A 14286-nucleotide genomic window follows, 5' to 3' on the forward strand; every position below is an offset into this window, starting at 1 on the left:
CTAAACCTCTTTCCTCCCCCCCCCCTCCCCCTGGGTTGCTGCTGCTGGTCATCTGTCTTCCCTCTAACGTTCCCCTAGGTAGTCGAGAAATGGGTGCCACCGCCTGGTGAACCCTTGAGCCGATCCTCTCAGGGCAAAGTTTATCTGCTCCAGTTTAATAAACCCCGCCATATCGTTTACCCAGGCCTCCAGTCCGGGGGGTTTCGCCTCCTTCCACATGAGTAGGATCCTACGAGGGGCGCAAAGGCCACGACATCGGCCTCTTTCGCCTCCTGCACTCCTGGCTCTTCCGCAACTCCAAATAGAGCTAACCCCCAGCCTGGTTTGACCAGGGCATTCACCACCTGCGAGGTCACTCCCTTCCAATATCCTACCAGGGCCGGGCACGCCCAAAACATATGTGCGTGGTTTGCTGGGCTCCCGCCACACCTCCCACATCTGTTCTCCACTCCAAAGAACCTGCTCAATCTTGCCCCCGTTATGTGTGCTCTATGTAGCACCTTAAATTGAGTCAGGCTAAGCCTGGCGCATGAGGAAGAAGAGTTTACCCTGCTTAGGGCATCAGCCCACATACCCTCCTCTATCTCCTCCCCTAGTTCTTCTTCCCACCTTCCTTTTAGTTCGCCCACCGACTCCTCCCCCTCTTCCCTCATCTCTCTGTAAATCTCTGACACCTTGCCCTCTCCGACCCACACCCCTGAAAGCACCCTGTCCTGTAACCCCAGTGTCGGGAGCCGCGGAAATTCCCTCACCTGTTGTCTAGTAAACGCCCTCCCCTGCATATATCTCAAGAAATTTCCCCGGGGTAACTTATACTTTTCCTCCAGTGCTCCCAAGCTCGCAAAAGTCCCATCTATGAATAAATCTCCCACCTTCCTAATTCCCAACTGGTACCAGCTCTGAAATCCTCCATCCATTCTTCCTGGGGTGAACCTATGGTTGTTCCTGATAGGGGACCCCACCAGGGCTCCCCGCACCCCTCTCTGTTGCCTCCACTGTCCCCATATGTTCGGTGTTGCCGCCACCACCGGGTTCGTGGTAAACTTTTTAGGTGAGAGCGGTAGCGGTGCCGTCACCAGCGCCTCTAGACTCGTCCCTTTACAGGACCTTCTCTCCAGCCTTTTCCACGCCGCTCCCTCACCCTCCATCATCCATCTACGTATCATTGCCACATTGGCGGCCCAATAGTAATCTCCCAAGTTCGGTAGTGCCAGTCCTCCTCTGTCCCTACTGCGCTGAAGGGACCCCCTCCTTACTCTCGGAACTTTCCCTGCCCACACAAAGCTCGTAATGCTCCTATCTATTTTATTAAAAAAGGTCCTGGTGATTAAAATAGGGAGACATTGAAATACAAATAAGAACCTCGGGAGGACCATCATCTTAATTGCTTGCACCCTGCCCGCCAGCGATAAAGGCTGCATGTCCCACCTCTTAAAGTCCTCCTCCATTTGTTCTACCAGCCGTGTCAGATTAAGTCTGTGCAAGGTACCCAGCTCCTAGCGATGTGAATCCCCAAGTATCGGAAGTTTCTTTCCACTTTCCTTAGCGGTAAGCCTTCTATCTCTCTACTCTGGTCCCCTGGATGTATCACAAATAATTCACTCTTCCCCATGTTTAGCCTATACCCCGAAAATTCCCCGAACCTCCTCAAAATTTGCATAACGTCTATCACCCCCCCCGCTGGGTCCGACACGTATAACAATAGGTCATCCGCGTATAACGAGACTCTGTGTTCTTCTCCCCCTCTAGTCACCCTCTCCATTTCCTGGAGTCTCTCACCTCCATGGCCAGAGGTTCAATTGCCAATGCAAACAACAATGGAGACAGCGGGCATCCCTGTCTTGTTCCCCTATATAATCGGAAATACTCCGATCTATGTCGACCTGTAACTACGCTTGCCGTTGGTGCCCCATAAAGTAGTCTAACCCAGCGAATAAATCCGTTCCCAAACCCAAACCTCCTTAACACTTCCCATAAATACTCCCACTCCACCCTATCAAATGCCTTCTCTGCGTCCATTGCCGCCACTATCTCTGCCTCCCCCTCCACTGAGGGCGTCATTATCACCCCTAATAGTCATCGCACGTTAACATTCAATTGTCTCCCTTTTACGAACCCTGTCTGGTCTTCGTGCACCCCCCCGGGACACAGTCCTCTATCCTCGATGCCAGCACCTTTGCCAGCAATTTGGCGTCCACGTTCAATAGTGAAATAGGTCTATAGGACCCGCACTGCAACGGATCTTTGTCCCTCTTCAAAATTAGCGATATCGTCGCCTCCGACATCATCGGGGGTAGAGTCCCCCCTTCCCTGGCCTCATTGAACGTCCTCGCCAACAACGGGGCCAACAAGTCCACATATTTTCTGTAGAATTCCACCGGGAACCCATCCGGCCCCGGGGCCTTCCCTGCTTGCATGCCTCCCAGTCAATAACCTCGTCCACCTCAATCGGCGCCCCCAGGCCTGCCACCGCCTGCTCCTCCACTTTCGGGAACCTCAATTGGTCCAGGAACTGCCGCATCCCCTCCTCTCCCTCTGGGGGCTGAGACCTATACAGTTCCTCATAAAAGGTCTTAAACACCTCATTTATCTTTCCTGCCCTTCGCACAGTGTCTCCCCTTTCATCCCTAATTCCTCCTATCTCCCTCGCTGCTGCCCTCTTTCGCAGTTGGTGCGCCAACAGGTGACTAGCCTTTTCCCCATATTCATACCTCCTCCCCTGTGCCTTCCTCCACAGTACCTCCGCCTTTCTGGTGGTCAGAAGGTCAAACTCGGTCTGGAGCCGTCTCCTCTCCCTGTACAGCTCTTCCTCCGGGGTCTCTGCAAATTCCCTGTCCACCCTTAAAATCTCCCCCAGTAATCTATCCCTTTCCTTGGCCTCTGTTTTCCTTTTGTGGGCCCCAATAGAAATCAGCTCTCCTCTGACCACCGCTTTTAGTGCTTCCCAGACCACTCCCACAAGGACCTCGCCGTCGTCATTGACCTCCAGGTATCTCTCAATACACCCCCTCACTCTTGCACACACTCCCTCAACCGCCATCAGTCCCACATCTAATCGCCAGAGTGTCCTCTGCTCCCTGTCCTCTCCTACTTCCAGGTCCACCCAATGTGGGGCATGGTCCGAAACCGCTATGGCTGAGTATTCAGCTTCTTCCACCCTAGAGATCAACGACCTTCCTAAAACAAAAAAATCTATCCGGGAGTACACTTTATGGACGTGGGAGAAGAAGGAATACTCCCTAGCCCTGGGTCTAAGAAATCACCATGGATCCACTCCCCCCATTTGGTCCATAAACCCCTTCAGTACCTTGGCCGCTGCCGGCCTTCTACCTGTCCTTGAGCTGGATCTATCTAGCCCCGGGTCCAGCACTGTATTGAAGTCCCCTCCTAAAATCAAATTTCCTGCCTCCAGGTCCGGAATACGCCCCAGCATCCGTCTCATGAACCCCGCATCATCCCAATTTGGGGCATACACATTAACCAACACGACCTCCATTCCCTCCAGCCTACCACTCACCATTACATATCTACCTCCACTATCTGCTACAATGTTCTTTGCTTCGAATGCTACCCGTTTCCCCACCAAAATGGCCACCCCTCTGTTCTTTGCGTCCAGTCCTGAGTGGAACACCTGTCCCACCCATCCTTTCCTTAGCCTAACTTGGTCCGCCACCTTTAGGTGCGTCTCTTGGAGCATAACCACGTCTGCCCTTAGTCCTTTCAAATGCGCGAGCGCTCGGGCCCTTTTTATCGGTCCATTCAGGCCTCTCACGTTCCACGTGATCAGCCTCACTGGGGGGCTACCTGCCCCCCTCCCGTGTCGACTAGCCATTACCTTCTCTAGGCCAGTCCCATATCCCGCCTCCGCGCTCCCGCTCGCTCCCCCAGCGTCGCACACCGTCCCCGACCACCCACTCTTTAGCCATTTCCTTTTAGATTTCCGCAGCAGCAACTCAGTTGTCCCCCCCCCCCCGCTAGATCCCTATCTAGCTTGATTGCTCCCCCCATATCACTTCCGTAAGTCAGCTGACTTCAACTGACCCCGGCTACTCCTGCTCGCTCCTCGACCCCCCCGGTGTGAGGGAACTCCCATCTGCCTTGCGCCTGTTTTCCCGCCTTATTCTTTCTGGCACGGGAACATCCCTTTACCTGACCCGCCTCTTATAGCGCAGCTCCCTTTCCCCTCCCCCTCTCCTTCCCCATTCTCCGACTATGTCCCGCCTTTCCCCCCTCACCGGTGCCCACATTTCCCCAGTGTACCCCCCCTTCCCTGTTTACGCCTTGATTAACTTTCACCATCACATTATCAAAAACAATAACAATAACAACAATAACAGTTCCCTACAGCATCAGTCCCTCAGTTCCGGTCCAGTTTCTCTTCATTGATGAAGGACCATGCTTCCTCCGCCATCTCGAAATAATAGTGTCTCTCCTGATACGTGACCCATAGTCTTGCCGGCTGCAGCATCCCAAACTTCACCTTCCTTTTGTGCAAAACCTCTTTGGCTCGGTTGAAGCTCGCCCTCCTTCTCGCCACCTCCGCACTCCAATCCTGGTATATCCTTACCACAGCATTCTCCCATCTGCTACTCCGCACCTTTTTAGCCCATCTCAGGACCTCTTCTCTGTCCTTAAGGCGGTAGAATCGCACGATTATCGCCCTCGGTGGTTCTCCCGCTTTTGGTCTTCTCGCCGGGATCCGATTTGCCCACTCCACCTCCATGGGGCCCGCAGGGGCCTCACCACCCATCAGTGAGCTCAGCATCTTACTTGCGTACGCTCCACAGTCCACTCCTTCCACACCCTCCGGGAGACCTAGTATCCTAAGGTTCTTCCTTCGCGCTCCATTTTCAAGGGCCTCAATCCTGTCAGCACACTTTTTATGAAGAGCCTCTTAACCGCCAGGCCCAGGATCTTGTCCTCAATACCTGACACCTTCTGCTCCACCACGCGAAGCTCAGTCTCCTGGGTCTTTAAAGTCTCCTTAAGCCCCTCAATTGCCTGTAACATCGGGGTCAGTCCCTCCTTCTTCAGCAGATCCACGCACCGTCTCACTACTTCATCCTGCTCAGGCCCCCATGTCGCCTGCGATTTCTCCGCCGCCATTTTGTTCTCCACTCCCTCTGACCTTGTGGTTGAAGATTCTTCGGGCTGCAGCCGCCGCCACCGGTTTTTCCCTCCGTCGTTCGGGGGGGACTCCCTTCCCACGCACCTCCCACCGGGTTTTTCGGCCGGCAAAGTCCCCGTTGGGGCTCTTAAAAGAGCCCGAAGATCCGTCGGAGCTGAAGCCGCCGAAACGTGCGGCTAGCTCATCCCCGCCGCAACCGGAAGTCTCCAATGCCATTGAATGTTGAGAAGAAAAGATTAGATTCTCATGTACTTGCCACTTACCAGCCCTAGCTTTTGAGTCTGCTTCAGTGTCTTATAAGGAGTTGCAGATAATACAGAACATTGTGCAATCATCAGTAAACATCCCTGTTTCTGACCTTGTGATGGAGGGAATGGCATTGAAGTAGCTGGAGATGTTTGGGCCTAGTTCATTAGCCCGAAGTACATTATCCTGTTGCGATGCCCTGGGGCTGAGATGGTTAACCTCCATCAACCACAACCTGTTACCAGCCTAGATTCATAGAATTTACAGTGCAGAAGGAGGCCATTCGGCCCATCGAGTGCACCGGCTCTTGGAAAGAACACCCTACCCAAGGTCCACACCTCCACCCGATCCCCATAACCCAGTAACCCCACCCAACACTAAGGGCAATTTTGGACACGAAGGGCAATTTAGCATGGCCAATCCACCCGACCTGCACATCTTTGGACTGGGAGGAAACCGGAGCACCCGGAGGAAACCCACGCAGACACGGGGAGAAGGTGCAGACTCCGCAGAGACCGTGAACCAAGTCGGGAATTGAACCTGGGACCCTGGAGCTGTGAAGCAATTGTGATAACCACTGTGCTACTGTGCTGCCCAGATTCTGGGAGAGATGCTAAGAAGCTGATCGTATTGTTACCTGGTTAATTATTTTCCTTTCTGCCAGACCCCCAAAGTTTAATTCAACTAGTCACTGAACTCAAAATGATTTGGTGATCAAACCGCAATTGATGGCAAAGAGTCAAAAATGACTTTTGAAATAACTGGTAGTTTGGTTGTGTATTACTGCTGTGGTAATGAGTCTGCTTACATTTCCGCACACAGGATCACTTGGAGGGGGAGGTACATGATAATTGGTATCTCTAGACACTTGTCTGAAATTGTAGCTGATGTTTCCATCTGCTGATTCTGTACTCCCTGACCTTAGGGGGTGAAGTCTCATTGCAGTGTCACTCCTGCTGCCTTGGCTGAGATAATTTAGCACAAATTACTCCAAAAAGTCTGGATTGCCCTGTTATTCCATTCCTTTTCCAACGAATTATGCCTTTTTAAGGATAGCAGTCATTCCTTGACTCAGAATGAGTGTACACTGGGTGAGGACATACAAAATGGAATGAGAGATATCTGACAACAAAGAATGCAGGGTTACTGTGAGGTGGGGGTGGGGGGGAATAGCATCCGATTGTTCATTAGAGCCAATACAAAATGGCAAGCCAAGGCCTCCTTGCTGTAACGATTCTGTGATCACTGTCTATCGTTGAGTGGTTAAAAGTGCTGTCACTTGCTAAACTGACTGACGCCTGAAAGATGTAACTGCAAGACTGGGATTATGGCAGGGGGTGAAGAAGCAAACACGAAATAAACTACTCGCCTGTATATCCACCAATTTTGCAGAGGTGTCAGAATGACAGCACCTCCCAAAACCACAATTTATACTAGGTATGAATTCTCCAGAGCCATTCGTAGAATCATACAAACGTATGCACAAGAAGAAAAGCTATTTGATCCAGAGTGCGCTGGTAGGGGAAAAATAGCCATCCTGTGTAATGTCACGTTCCAGTTTTTGGTCTGTTGCCCCATAGGTTGCAGAACCTCAAGTGCATATCCAAGTATTTATTAAAAACATACAAGGTGTGTTTCTACCTCTATTTCCCCTTTCAGGCTCAGTTCCAGACCCGCATCACCCTGGGTGAATCAAATCTCAACTCCCCTTTCATCTTTATCCGATTACTTTAAACAACAGGCATCGATTTATTGACTTCTCTGCCAATGGAAATAGCCTTAACATTCGGAAAATGAATATGGTAGAGACCTCTCCTTGATTATGTTTAAATAGAAAATACTTTCTCATTAGTGTGGTGCTAGGCTGCAGTGATCTGCCCTAAACAACATGCTTTAAATGTTAATATAATTCATTTAACCACTTTAACCAACTGAAATTGTTGCTCTGCTCTCGTTGAATCATATAATCTTAGAATTTACAGTGCAGAAGGAGGCCAGGAGGCCCATCGAGTCTGCCCCGGCCCTTGGAAAGAGCACCCTACTTAAGCCCACCTAACCTTTTTGGATACTTGGGGTGGAATTCTCAGCCCAGCACCAGGTCAGAGAATCCCCGTAATCGGCGTGAATCCTGCCCCGACGCCTGCATGGGATTCTCCGCAGAGCGGAGAATCGGCGCCATTAGCAGCGGCATGGTTGGCAGCGGGGGCTGCTCTACCCGGCCGTCCCGCCGATTCTTGGCTGGGGATGGGCCGAGCGGCCGTCGGCCACACCTGCTCTCAGCCAGCGGGAACTCGGCGTGGAAGGGTCACGGGCGGCCTGTGGGGGGGGGGGAGGGGGAGAGCCGCCGATGTACCCTGGCCCCACTGATCGGGTGATCGGGTCCCACTGATCGGCGGGCCGGCCTCTGGCTGGCGGTTTCCTTCCGCGCCAGCCCTTGTAGTCCTCCGCCATGTTGCGTTCGGGCCGGCGCGTTGAAGGAAGCCACTGCGCATGTGCGTGTTGGTGCCGGTGCCACTGCGCATCCGCGGATCTCGCGGCGCCCAGTTTGCACCGGGTACCAGTGCCGTGCTGGTCCCCTGTAGGGGCCAGAATTGCTAATCCTGAGGCCGCGTTGATGCCGCCGTTGATCAACCCAACGGCGTCAACACTTAGCCTCAGGATCACAGAATCCCGCCCAAGAGGGGCAATTTATCATAGCCAATCCACCTAACTTCCACATCTTTTGACTGGGAGGAAACCGGAGCACCTGGAGGAAACCCACACAGACATGGGGAGAAAGTGCAGATAGTCACCCAAGGTGGGAATTATACCCGGGACCCTGGAGCAGTGAGGCAGCAGTGCAATGCTAACCACCGTACTGCCATCCCAGTTGGTCAAAGCTAATAGTTTTACATTGTTATGGACAAGGGAGCCAGACAGACTGAAAGCCCTAGTTCTCCTATCCTTCTGTCTGCATTAAGTGTGGTTTAAGTTGGGGCAGCACGGTGGCTGACTCACAGCGCTGAGGTCCCAGGTTCAATCCCAGCTCTGGGTCACTGTCCATGTGGAATCTGCACATTCTCCCCATGTTTGCGTGGGTTCCACCCTCACAACCCAAAGATGTTCGGGGTAGGTGGATTGGCCACGCAAAATTGTCCCTTAATTGGAAAAATTAATTGGATACTTTCTAAAAAATAAATTTAGAGTGTGGTTGAAGTTAGATAAGCGCATGTTCCTAACCCCACTCATTTAAGTGGTCAGTTTTTTTTTTACACAGTCACCAGCAGACTTACACGGGTTTTTAAACCAGGAGCATTATTTATTCACACACACTTTCTGGACAGGTTTATCACTACTTTACACATTAGCGATTCAGAGGAGTTTCGCTTCTATGAATACTAAACCAAACAGAATAGTCCACATTTCACATGTTTGTGTGATTCCTGTGAGATGAGCTTTTCAACTTAGGAGCTGAGGTTCATTTGAATCCAGATAGCTGAAGACGGGATTGTGTAAAACACAGGACCGAGGAGCAGAATTTGGCCGTTCAGTGCTTTTGAGTTGGTTCCACCATTCAATAAGATCATAGCTGATCTGGTTCTGGCTCCCACATCCCGGTGTGTCTTAAAAAGGTGACTTCATTCTTAAACTGTCCCCTAGTTCTAATCATCCCACAAGAAACATCCTCCCAGTATCCACTCTTAAGTCCCCTCAAGATTTTATCTGTTTAATTAAGATCGACTCTCATTCATTTAAACTTTAATGGGTATCAGTTGAGCCTTTCTTCAAAAGGTATTAGCCCTTCAGCCCAGGAATGAGTCCAGTAAACCTTCTCTGAACTGTTTCTAAAGCAAATATTTCAAAAAAGGAACCAAAACGGTATGCCATACTCCAGATGTGATCTCACCAAGGCCCTGTACAGTTGCAGTAAAACTTTTTTTATTCCATTTCCTTGGCAATAAACACCAACATTCAATTTGCCTTCCGGATCATTTGCTGTGCCCTGCAAACCTTTTTGTGATCCATTAAAAAAAATTTTTTTTAGAGTACCCAATTATTTTTTTTCCAATTAAGGGGCAGTTTAGCATGGCCAATCCACCTACCCTGCACATCTTTGGGTTGTGGGGGTGAAACCCACGCAAACACGGGGAGAATGTGCAACCTCCACACGGACAGTGGACCTGGGGCCAGGATTCGAACCCGGGTCCTCAGCACTGCAGTCCCAGTGCTAACCACTGCACCACATGCTGCCCCCCCTTTTTGTGATTCATGTACCAGGATACCCAGATCCTTCTGTAACTCAAAGTTTTGCAATCTCTCAATTTACATTGTCTGCTGTTTTTCTATTCTTCCTGCCAAAATGGACCGGTTCACTTTTTCCCACATAATAGTGCGTCTTTCAAATTTTTGCTCAATCATTTTTAGCCATGTAAATTCCTTTGCACATTCCCCAATTCCTCTTGACAACGTACTTTCCTTCCTATCTTGATGCCATCGGCAAATTTAACAACCATACATTCAGCCTCTTCATCCAAATTATTATTTATTTATTTTTTAAACGCTTTTATTCATACTTGTATCAAAGTTGGTTACAGCAAATAAACACCCCGGGAAACATTCTTCCCAACAATCAACCATACAATTTGTACAGATTTTTCTCCTTTTTCACCCCCCCCCCCCCCCCCCCCCCCAACGACGAATAGCTCCTCAAACACGGTCAAACATCCCCCACCGTTTCTCAAACTCCCCTGCTGAGCCCCTTAACTCATACTTTATCGTCTCTAACCGGCCCGTGCAACTACCTGCAAGGGATGCGGCAAAAAGGCCATTTCGTGGGGGTATGTCAGGCCCGTGAGGTTGCCGCGGTCTCCGGCGGCGAATGCGGACCGCCACCACAACCTTCTCCACGGTTCCCGTGTGGCCAGCGGTCGCCGCCATCTTCCTATTCCAGGGCCACATGCGGACCCCGGGCGCTGCCATCTTGTCCCGCGGACGCCACGTTAGAGGGATGGGTGCCGCCATTTTGTGCACCCCCAGCCATGTGCGACCAATGGGAGCCGCCATCTTGGATGAACCACCAGGACCCCAGCTTGGCTGACCACGCACTGCCCGAAGAGAACTCTCAACTGCTGCGATTAGCCTCGGTGACCCTGGATCAGTCCCGGCCTCGGACACTCTCAACTGTTACAGCGACTGTATTCATCAACGGGCACGAGACGTCCTGCCTAATCGACTCTGGGAGCATGGAGAGCTTCATACACCCCGACACGATAAGGCGCCGATCTTTCCTCATCCACCCCATTAATCAAAAAGTCTCCCTGGCTTCTGGTTCACATTCAGTGGAGATAAAGGGGTTTTGTGTAGCAAACCTCACAATCCAGGGAAGGGAGTTCAAAAAATTCCGTCTCTACGTCCTTCCCCACCTCTGCGTGGCTACATTTCTGGGTTTAGACTTCCAGTGTAACCTCCAAAGTCTAACCTTCAAATTCGGCGACCCTATACCCCCCTTACTGTCTGCGATCTCGCAACTCTTGAGGTCGACCCGCCTTCCCTGTTTGCGAACCTCACCCCGGATTGCAACCTGTCGCCATCAGGAGCAGACGGTACAGTGCCCAGGACCGGATCTTTATTAGGTCAGAGGCCCAAAGACTACTGAGGGAAGGGGTCATTGAAGCCAGTAACAGCCCCTGGAGAGCTCAAGTAGTGGTGGTAAAGAGCGGGGAGAAGCATAGAATGGTCATCGACTACAGTCAGACCATCAACAGGTTTACGCAACTGGACGCGTACCCTCTCTCCCGCATATCCGACCTGGTGAACAGGATCGCGCATTATAAAGTCTTCTCCACGGTGGATCTCAAGTCCGCCTACCACCAGCTCCCTATCCGCACTAGTGACTGCAAATACACTGCCTTCGAGGCAGATGGGCGGTTCTTTCACTTCTTAAGGGTTCCCTTCGGTGTCACCAACGGGGTCTCGGTCTTCCAGCGCGAGATGGACCGAATGGTTGACCGGTACGGTTTACGGGCAACATTCCCATATCTCGATATTGTCACTATCTGCGGCCACGACCAGCAGGACCACGACACAAACCTCCGAAAATTCCTCCAGACCGCAAAAATCCTTAACCTTACATACAACAAGGATAAATGCGTGTTTAGCACCGACTGCCTAGCCATCCTCGGCTATGTAGTGCGAAATGGAGTTATAGGCCCCGACCCTGAACGCATGCGCCCCCTTATGGAGTTCCCCCTCCCTCACTGCTCCAAGGCCCTGAAACGCTGCCTAGGGTTTTTCAGTTACTACACCCAGTGGGTCCCCAACTATGCGGACAAGGCACGTCCCCTGATCCAATCCACAGCTTTTCCCCTGTCGATAAAGGCCTGCCAGGCCTTCAGCCGCATCAAAGCAGACATTGCAAAGGCCACGATGCATGCCATCGACGAGTCCCTCCCGTTCCAGGTCGAGAGCGATGCGTCTGACGTAGCTCTAGCGGCCACCCTCAACCAAGCGGGCAGACCCATGGCCTTCTTCTCACGTACCCTCCATGCTTCCGAAATCCGCCACTCCTCAGTCGAAAAGGAGGCCCAGGCCATAGTAGAAGCTGTGCGACATTGGAGGCATTACCTGGCCGGCAGGAGATTCACTCGCCTCACTGACCAACTGTCGGTTGCTTTCATGTTTGATAATGCTCAGCGGGGCAAGATAAAAAATGACAAGATCTTGCGGTGGAGGATCGAACTCTCCTCCTACAACTACGAAAACTTGTACCGTCCCGGGAAGCTAAATGAGTCTCCTGATGCCCTGTCTCGCGGCATATGTGTCACCACACAAGAGGGCTGCCTCCAAGCCCTCCACGAGGACCTCTGCCACCCGGGGGTCACTCCCTTTTTCCATTTTGTCAAGACCCGCAACCTGCCCTACTCCATCGAGGAGGTCAGGACAGGCACCAGGGACTGCCAAATCTGCGCGGAGTGCAAAACGCACTTCTACCGGCCAGAGTGCACCTGATAAAGGCTTCCTGTCCCTTTGAACGCCTCAGCATGGACTTCAAAGACCCCCTCCCTTCCACCGACCACAACATGTACTTCCTGAATGTGATTGATGAGTACTCCCGGTTCCCATTCGCCATCCCCTGCCCCGACATGACCGCAACCACCGTCATCAAGGCCCTCAAGGCATCTTTGCACTGTTCGGGTTCCCCGCCTACATACACAGTGATAGGGGGTCCTCCTTTATGAGCGACGAACTGCATCAATTCCTGCTCAGCAAGGGCATCGCCTCGAGCAGGATGACCAGTTACAACCCCCGGGGTAACGGACAGGTAGAGAGGGAGAACGGAACGGTCTGGTAGACCGTCCTACTGGCTCTACGGCCCAGGAACCTCCCAGTCTCCCGCTGGCAGGAAGTCCTCCCGGATGCCCTCCACTCCATCCAGTCACTGCTTCGTACCACCACCAACCAGACACTTCACAAACGTCTCCTTGTCTTCCCCAGGTAAGTCCTCCTCTGGGACCTCGCTCCCGACCTGGCTGGCAGCTCCCGGACCCATCCTGCTCCGTAAACACGTGCGGGCGCACAAGTCGGACCCGTTGGTCGAGAAGGTCCATCTGCTCCATGCTAACCCCCAGTACGCCTGTGGCGTACCCCGACGGCCGACAAGATACGGTCTCCCTACGAGACCTGGTGCCCGCCGGAGCCCCACGCACACCCCAGCCACCAGTCCCACCCTCCCCTCCACCGGGGCACCTTACAGGAGGATTGGTCCTTCCGCCGACCCCGTCTAGGCCTCCCCACCCACCGACGCCCCCCGCAGGCGCTCCCTTCCCAGGTCAACCGTTTTCCCCACCAGCGCCGTCTAGGGGTGCCGAAGCTGCCATGGAGATCGAAGCCATGCTCCCGGAGTCACAGATGCCTGAGCTTCTACCGGAGTCACCACCGAAGCTGCGACGATCACAGAGGACGACCAGGGCCCCCGATCGACTGATTGCTCCATTTTAAATTGTAAACTGCAAACTGTAAACTGTAAATTTAAATCATCAATTGTAAATAGTTACAAAACACTGTGAGGTATTACGGTACCTCCATAACTAATTCTACCACGTTGCCATGTTTGTAGTATCAGGCCACCACCCCCGCCGGATTCATTTTTAACAGAGGGTGAATGTGGTATTAGAGGTATTACGGTACCTGATAGGCTGGAGCACCATTGGTGGAAACTGTATGCTTTCGATTGGTTAGGATGTATGGTAGCTCCACCCTGCAAGGCGGGGTATAAGAGCCGGTGCCGCCCCAGCAGCCTTCATTCTGTACCTGAGCTGCTGGGGGAAACATCTAGCTTATTAAAGCCTTCAGTTGGACTCCAACCTCGCTTTAGTGGTCATTGACCGTGCATCAGGAGGTCACGGCCGCTTGGGAGGTAATCACGATGCCGTCGAAGGGGCAGGAGGTTGAGGTGGCGATGGACACAGTGAAGGCGTTTGATTGGGTGGAGTGGGCGTATCAGTTGGAGGCGCTGGGGGCTTCGGGTTCAGGCAGGGTTTTGTGGATTGTGTCCGGCTGCTGTATCAAGCTCCGGTTGCGAGTGTACAAACGAACCGAGTGAATTTGGGGTACTTTGGGCTACATCATAGAACGAAGCAGGCGTACCCACTCTCCCCGTGGCTCTTTGCCTTGGCGATAGCGCCGCTGGCAATGATGCTTAGGGCGTTGAGGGACTGGACAGGGATCAAGCGGGGGAACGCCGCGCATAGGGTCTCATTGTATGTGGACGATCTACTACTGTATATTTCAGAACCAGTGGCAGCATCGGAGGCATCATGGAGATCCTGGGGAAGTTTGGCTGGTTCACACGATACAAATTAAATATGGGAAAAAGCGAGGTGTTGCCAATTGAGGCCGGAGGGCAGGAAAGGGGACTGGGGGAGTTGCCATTT

Source organism: Scyliorhinus torazame, chromosome 1, assembly GCF_047496885.1.
Source record: "Scyliorhinus torazame isolate Kashiwa2021f chromosome 1, sScyTor2.1, whole genome shotgun sequence".
Classification (NCBI taxonomy): domain Eukaryota; kingdom Metazoa; phylum Chordata; class Chondrichthyes; order Carcharhiniformes; family Scyliorhinidae; genus Scyliorhinus; species Scyliorhinus torazame.